Raw genomic sequence first — 8,382 nt, forward strand, 5'->3', positions numbered from 1 at the left:
CACGTCACTAATAGGATGACGATTCAGTTGGCTACCTTAAGAGGTACATATACTTGCATATGTCTCTTACTTGTATGTTCGGACTTAGAATATTTTTATACACGTCACTAATAGGATGACGATTCAGTTGGCTACCTTAAGAGGTACATATACTTGCATATGTCTCTTACTTGTATGTTCGGACTTAGAATATTTGTATACACGTCACTAATAGGATGACGATTCAGTTGGCTACCTTAAGAAGTACATATACTTGCATATGTCTCTTATTTGCATGTTCGGACTTAGAATATTTTTATACGCGTCACTAATAGGATGACGATACATATGGCTACCATTGTTAAATATATTTAAATAAAATTTATTTAAATATAATTATTATTTTATATATATATATTTTATATATATATATATTCTGACTTAAAAAAGCCAAACAAAATAAACACAATTAAATTTATGTTTATTATCGAATCATCAAGCAAAGGATAAGCTTCAGTGGATCGCAGTATGGCAGCTGCTCAACCACTTACAACACCTTGCCTGTTACAAAAGTCGTTTACAATTGATTCTAGGCTTTGTCATTGTATTAAATAATGCTTTTATATGTAACTAGCGCGGCATCAGGTGATCGAAGATCCTCCCAATTTACTATGTTACAAATTACATTGGCATCACATCCATTGTCGTTTATAAAGTAAATTATAAACTTTAAATGGTTTAGAAGCCATACAATGCAAATTGCCCCTTATTTATCATTGCAGTCCAGCACGGATACGACCTTAGAGGCGTTCAGGCATAATCCAACGGACGTAGCGTCATACCACTGTTCGCTCGAACAAGTATTGTGCCATTGGTCCGTACCTGCGGTTCCTCTCGTACTACGCAGGAATGCTGTCGCAACAACGTTTTGTCATTAGTAGGGTAAAACTAACCTGTCTCACGACGGTCTAAACCCAGCTCACGTTCCCTTGCATGGGTGAACAATCCAACGCTTGGTGAATTTTGCTTCACAATGATAGGAAGAGCCGACATCGAAGGATCAAAAAGCGACGTCGCTATGAACGCTTGGCCGCCACAAGCCAGTTATCCCTATGGTAACTTTTCTGACACCTCTTGTTAAAAACTCTTTAAACCAAAAGGATCGATAGGCCGAGCTTTTGCTGTCCCTGTGTGTACTGAACACCGAGATCAAGTCAGCATTTGCCCTTTTGCTCTATGTGTGGTTTCTGTCCGCACTGAGCTGGCCTTGGGACACCTCCGTTATTATTTGAGAGATGTACCGCCCCAGTCAAACTCCCTACCTGGCAATGTCCTTGAATTGGATCATACCTGAGTAATTGGAGTTATACCAAATTTTCAAATCAAAAATACATAAATGCACCGTTTTATTAAAGAATTTGTTTGCGATTATATAACAAACTCGTGATACTTTGATCAAGAAGCTTGCATCAAAACCCAATACCATAAGATATAATAAATATATCCGTATAATGGCTAGGAAATGATACACGTTCCATTTAATCAAGTAAGTAAGGAAACAATAAGAGTAGTGGTATTTCATTGACGATACCAAACCGAAGTCTAATATCTCCCACTTATTCTACACCTCTTATGTCTCCTTACACTGCCAGATTAGAGTCAAGCTCAAAAGGGTCTTCTTTCCCCGCTAATTATTCCAAGCCCGTTCCCTTGGCTGTGGTTTCGCTAGATAGTAGATAGGGACAGTAGGAATCTCGTTAATCCATTCATGCGCGTCACTAATTAGATGACGAGGCATTTGGCTACCTTAAGAGAGTCATAGTTACTCCCGCCGTTGACCCGCGCTTACTTGAATTTCTTCACTTTGACATTCAGAGCACTGGGCAGAAATCACATTGTGTCAACACCCGCTAGGGCCATCACAATGCTTTGTTTTATTAGACAGTCGGATTCCCCAAGTCCGTGCCAGTTCTGAATTGATTGTTAATTGATAATCGTTATAATTAATAAGAACTAATTGGTTTGACCCAATTAGTATTCTTAAAAATTTTAGCAAGAAAGTTCCACAATTGGCTACGTAACTAACTATCCGGGGAACAAGTAACTAACATAAATGCTAGAAACTCTATTTACCCAGAACGAGCACATAAACCATGTTATTGTTTCCCAATCAAGCCCGACTATCTCAATCTTCAGAGCCAATCCTTATCCCGAAGTTACGGATCTAATTTGCCGACTTCCCTTACCTACATTATTCTATCGACTAGAGACTCTTCACCTGGAGACCAGCTGCGGATATTGGTACGGCCTGTTGAGAAGTTTGCGTGTCCCCACCATAAATTTTCAAGGTCCGAGGAGAAAATATCGACACAACAGTATATGTCATGCTCTTCTAGCCCATCTACCATATCTCTCTGCGAAAGACTTCCATGGTAGTACGGCTATAAAACAGAAAAGAAAACTCTTCCGATATCTCTCGACGGCTTCTTTATGGTCGTTCCTGTTGCCAGGATGAGCACGAGGCCCATATTTAATAACAAACGGATACTCAACAGGTTACGGAATTGGAACCGTATTCCCTTTCGTTCAAAATTATTCAAGTATATTATATTAGCTTGATTTGTATATATTGCGTTTTTGGTTTTACTTGAAAATTTTCGGCTTTCGCCTTGAACTTAGGACCGACTAACTCGTGATCAACCACTGTTCACACGAAACCCTTCTCCACTTCAGTCCTCCAAGGTCTCATTCGATTATTTGCTACTACCACCAAGATCTGTACCAATGGCAGCTCCATGCAGGCTTACGCCAAACACTTCTACGCATACCATTGTACCTTCCTACTCACTAAAGTTTCAAAATTTATATCACAAGTAATATAAATCATCTACTTTAGCGGTAATGTATAGGTATACAACTTAAGCGCCATCCATTTTAAGGGCTAGTTGCTTCGGCAGGTGAGTTGTTACACACTCCTTAGCGGATTTCGACTTCCATGATCACCGTCCTGCTGTTTTAAGCAACCAACGCCTTTCATGGTATCTGCATGAGTTGTTAATTTGGGCACCGTAACATTACGTTTGGTTCATCCCACAGCGCCAGTTCTGCTTACCAAAAGTGGCCCACTGGGCACATTATATCATAACCTTAAACTTCATATCAAGAAAGTTAAGGTTCTTACCCATTTAAAGTTTGAGAATAGGTTAAGATCGTTTCGACCCTAAGGCCTCTAATCATTCGCTTTACCAGATAAGATTATTTTATATAATATTAAAATGCACCAGCTATCCTGAGGGAAACTTCGGAAGGAACCAGCTACTAGATGGTTCGATTGGTCTTTCGCCCCTATACTCAATTCTGACAATCGATTTGCACGTCAGAACTGTTTCGGTCTTCCATCAGGGTTTCCCCTGACTTCAACCTGATCAAGTATAGTTCACCATCTTTCGGGTCACAGCATATATGCTCAAGGTACGTTCCAGTTAGAGGCATAAATAATATAAATATCATTATACATAACTATATAGAACGCCCCGGGATTGTGTTAATTAGCTATAAATAGTTAAAAAACTAATCCCATTATTAGTCAAGTTAATTACGCTATTAGGTTTATATCCCAATAACTTGCACATATGTTAGACTCCTTGGTCCGTGTTTCAAGACGGGTCCCGAAGGTATCCTGAATCTTTCGCATTGTTAATCCTACAAGTGCATATAATAAACACAAAAATCAATGATAATCATGCCATTATATAATTCCGAAAAATTAACGCACTGTATTCATATAAATCTATCAGCACTTTATCAAATTAATAACATTTATTCTGTGTTAAAATGCAAGCAATTTAATTTGAATAAACTATAAGTTATATTTTATGATAAATTTGGTATGCTAATAGATTACAATGTCCTTATATGGAAAAAATGCACACTATTATCATAATATTGTTTAAATATTACAATTTTAATGATGAATTTTCCATAACGGATATTCAGGTTCATCGGGCTTAACCTCTAAGCAGTTTCACGTACTGTTTAACTCTCTATTCAGAGTTCTTTTCAACTTTCCCTCACGGTACTTGTTTACTATCGGTCTCATGGTTATATTTAGTTTTAGATGCCGTTTACCACCCACTTAGTGCTGCACTATCAAGCAACACGACTCTTTGGAAACATCATCTAGTAATCATTAACGTTATACGGGCCTGGCACCCTCTATGGGTAAATGGCCTCATTTAAGAAGGACTTAAATCGTTAATTTCTCATACTAGAATATTGACGCTCCATACACTGCATCTCACATTTGCCATATAGACAAAGTGACTTAGTGCTGAACTGATTTCTTTTCGCTCGCCGCTACTAAGAAAATCCTTGTTAGTTTCTTTTCCTCCCCTAATTAATATGCTTAAATTCAGGGGGTAGTCCCATATGAGTTGAGGTTGTATATAACTTTTATTTGCAATTAATTCTTTATATATAATGATAAAACATTTTATTAAATTCGTTTAAAGCTGACGTATATATATATTAATGGCATTTATTTGTAACGAATTAACGAAGAATAATAATATTGTCAACGTTTTTTCATATTTCAAATCATTAATAAGAGACAATTCTAGATAATATTTTATGCTAGACATTTCTCAGTATTATTTGATTGAAAAAGAAAATATTCCTCTTCGTTTTTCTCAAAGTTTAATTACTATTGTGAGATAATGTGTTTCATATATTTGTTAATATTATGAATAAAATAATTAAATTATTTTTATCCAATAATATACCATATGCTTATAAAATTTTATTATAAAATTTGTATAAACAACTTAATTAGCATAGTCTTACAACCCTCAACCATATGTAGTCCAAGCAGCACTATAAAATTAATTAAAGTACATAACAGCATGGACTGCGATATGCGTTCAAAATGTCGATGTTCATGTGTCCTGCAGTTCACACGATGACGCACAGTTTGCTGCGTTCTTCATCGACCCATGAGCCGAGTGATCCACCGCTTAGAGTTTTATAATATTGGTTTTAAATTTGGTCAAATATGTTTTTATTGAAAGAAATTAAAAATACACCATTTTACTGGCATATATCAATTCCTTCAATAAATGTATTTATATACCTAAAATAAATGCTGCGAAATGTCTTAGTTTTATATAAACAATATATATCAAAGTATTATTTGTAATGGCATTTGTTTGTTAATATATATTGATAATTTTATATAAAACATTAACCTGAAACCAGGTACAACATTGTATATTTTAGGTTGTTGCATTATCCAATGTATGATCATCATCAAATTAGTTGGCCAATACATCTCGCAACGCGTGTATATTATGGTCCATATACACACAAAAGTTTATAATAAATATATAAAATATATTTTATTATATTAATAATTCGATTTGCTTGTTCGAATTTTATGTTTGTTTCTATTTAATTTATTTGTAATAATATTATATTATTACAATATTTCGATTTGCTTGTTCGAAATTTATTTGATCTTTTACTTTTAAGATCATATTTTTGGTATAATTATTATTATAATTATTATGTATATATATATATATATTGGTAATTTGTATTAAATTTGTATTAACAAATTTTTTTTATTAACGGTAAGGATATTATACAATAATGATCCTTCCGCAGGTTCACCTACGGAAACCTTGTTACGACTTTTACTTCCTCTAAATAATCAAGTTCGGTCAACTTTTGCGAAACAACCGTAACACACAAGGCGTCACAGTGATCACGTCCGGAGACCTCACTAAATAATTCAATCGGTAGTAGCGACGGGCGGTGTGTACAAAGGGCAGGGACGTAATCAATGCGAGTTAATGACTCACACTTACTGGGAATTCCAAGTTCATGTGAACAGTTTCAGTTCACAATCCCAAGCATGAAAGTGGTTCAGCGGTTTACCCGGACCTCTCGGTCTAGGAAATACACGTTGATACTTTCATTGTAGCGCGCGTGCAGCCCAGGACATCTAAGGGCATCACAGACCTGTTATTGCTCAATCTCATTATTGCTAGACGCAATTTGTCCATTTAAGAAGCTAGTGTCCTTATAATGGGACAAACCAACAGGTACGGCTCCACTTATATAAACACATTCAAACACAATAAACATTTTACTGCCACCATGAATGAAGGCTATATAAGCTTCAACACCATAATCCTGAAGATATCTATTTAATATATTTGAGTCTCGTTCGTTATCGGAATTAACCAGACAAATCACTCCACGAACTAAGAACGGCCATGCACCACCACCCATAGATTCGAGAAAGAGCTATCAATCTGTCTTACACACTTATGTTCGGACCTGGTAAGTTTTCCCGTGTTGAGTCAAATTAAGCCGCAGGCTCCACTCCTGGTGGTGCCCTTCCGTCAATTCCTTTAAGTTTCAGCTTTGCAACCATACTTCCCCCGGAGCCCAAAAGCTTTGGTTCCCGGGAAGCGACTGAGAGAGCCATAAAAGTAGCTACACCCAATTGCTAGCTGGCATCGTTTATGGTTAGAACTAGGGCGGTATCTGATCGCCTTCGAACCTCTAACTTTCGTTCTTGATTAATGAAAACATCTTTGGCAAATGCTTTCGCTTAAGTTAGTCTTACGACGGTCCAGAATTTCACCTCTCGCGTCGTAATACTAATGCCCCCAAACTGCTTCTATTAATCATTACCTCTTGATCTGAAAACCAATGAAAGCAGAACAGAGGTCTTATTTCATTATCCCATGCACAGAATATTCAGGCATTTGAAGCCTGCTTTAAGCACTCTAATTTGTTCAAAGTAATTGTACCGGCCCACAATAACACTCGTTTAAGAGCACTAATGCAGGTTTTTAAATAGGGAGGAACATATGAAAAAATACAAGTATTTAAACACATATAAGAACTCCACCGGTAATACGCTTACATACATAAAGGTATAGTACTAACCACAATTGTAAGTTGTACTACCCGTATGAAGCACAAGTTCAACTACGAACGTTTTAACCGCAACAACTTTAATATACGCTATTGGAGCTGGAATTACCGCGGCTGCTGGCACCAGACTTGCCCTCCAATTGGTCCTTGTTAAAGGATTTAAAGTGTACTCATTCCAATTACAGGGCCTCGGATATGAGTCCTGTATTGTTATTTTTCGTCACTACCTCCCCGAGCTGGGAGTGGGTAATTTACGCGCCTGCTGCCTTCCTTAGATGTGGTAGCCGTTTCTCAGGCTCCCTCTCCTGAATCGAACCAACATTCCCCGTTACCCGTTGCAACCATGGTAGTCCTAGATACTACCATCAAAAGTTGATAGGGCAGACATTTGAAAGATCTGTCGTCGGTACAAGACCATACGATCTGCATGTTATCTAGAGTTCAACCAATATAACGATCTTGCGATCGCTTGGTTTTAGCCTAATAAAAGCACATGTCCCATAAGGTTCATGTTTTAATTGCATGTATTAGCTCTAGAATTACCACAGTTATCCAAGTAACTGTTAACGATCTAAGGAACCATAACTGATATAATGAGCCTTTTGCGGTTTCACTTTTAATTCGTGTGTACTTAGACATGCATGGCTTAATCTTTGAGACAAGCATATAACTACTGGCAGGATCAACCAGAATAATGTTTTCGTTCATATTTCATTCATATTTTTTGAATAGAAATTAGTATATAAATATAATAGATTTTATTTCCATTTTATATGTTCGGTTTTTCTAAATATTGATTTTAATTCAATATTTTTTTTTTGCTTTGTGAAATAATTCTATTTTAATTCGAATACGGCCATTTTTTATGGCATTCGTATACGTTCTTTAATTTTTACTTGTTTCGCCACTAATATAACAAGTTTATAATTGATGTTAAAGAAAAAGTACAACTTTTTATAACACAATTTTCAATATATATTGTTCTTTCTATAAGTTTTTATTATATTATATATACATATTCATTCTAAAATATCATTTTTGTTCAACATACATAATTATTGTATCCACACATGTACAATTTTTGTTTAACCAATATAAATATTGAGGTAAATCATTTGCATTTTGATGATAAATTTAAAATTTATCTTTTCCATATAACTCTCTGGTAATATATGATATAAAACCGAGCGCATATGAAATTATTTTGATCACTAATATTGCAATTATATTTTATTATAATGCTTTTTGTAAAACACATTGTACCGGCAAGCGATACTCTGTGCCCAAACGACAGGGGATATAATAATTAAATATATTATTATCTATATACCTGCCACCAAAGATTAACGATAAAAGTCGGAAACAATTTGTTATTCTATATATAATAGAAACTTGACCTCTGTTTCACCTTATTATCATGGGTTTATAATATTAACCGCGTAGCCAAGTCTTAATTTC

General features: G+C 35.7%; 3 non-coding genes across 3 annotated transcripts; all 3 read right to left on the minus strand.

Moving 5' to 3' along the window:
- Positions 1-466: 466 nt before the first annotated feature.
- Positions 467-4,421, minus strand: LOC138914293 (large subunit ribosomal RNA). Its single transcript, XR_011420151.1, has one exon. It is a non-coding gene; the product is annotated as a large subunit ribosomal RNA (ribosomal RNA).
- A 399-nt stretch (positions 4,422-4,820) lies between these two features.
- Positions 4,821-4,999, minus strand: LOC138914296 (5.8S ribosomal RNA). The gene has a single exon (XR_011420154.1). It is a non-coding gene; the product is annotated as a 5.8S ribosomal RNA (ribosomal RNA).
- A 624-nt stretch (positions 5,000-5,623) lies between these two features.
- LOC138914289 (small subunit ribosomal RNA) lies at positions 5,624-7,617 on the minus strand. The gene has a single exon (XR_011420147.1). It is a non-coding gene; the product is annotated as a small subunit ribosomal RNA (ribosomal RNA).
- Positions 7,618-8,382: the final 765 nt, after the last annotated feature.

This window comes from Drosophila takahashii, unplaced genomic scaffold, assembly GCF_030179915.1.
Source record: "Drosophila takahashii strain IR98-3 E-12201 unplaced genomic scaffold, DtakHiC1v2 scaffold_176, whole genome shotgun sequence".
NCBI classification, from domain to species: Eukaryota; Metazoa; Arthropoda; class Insecta; order Diptera; family Drosophilidae; genus Drosophila; species Drosophila takahashii.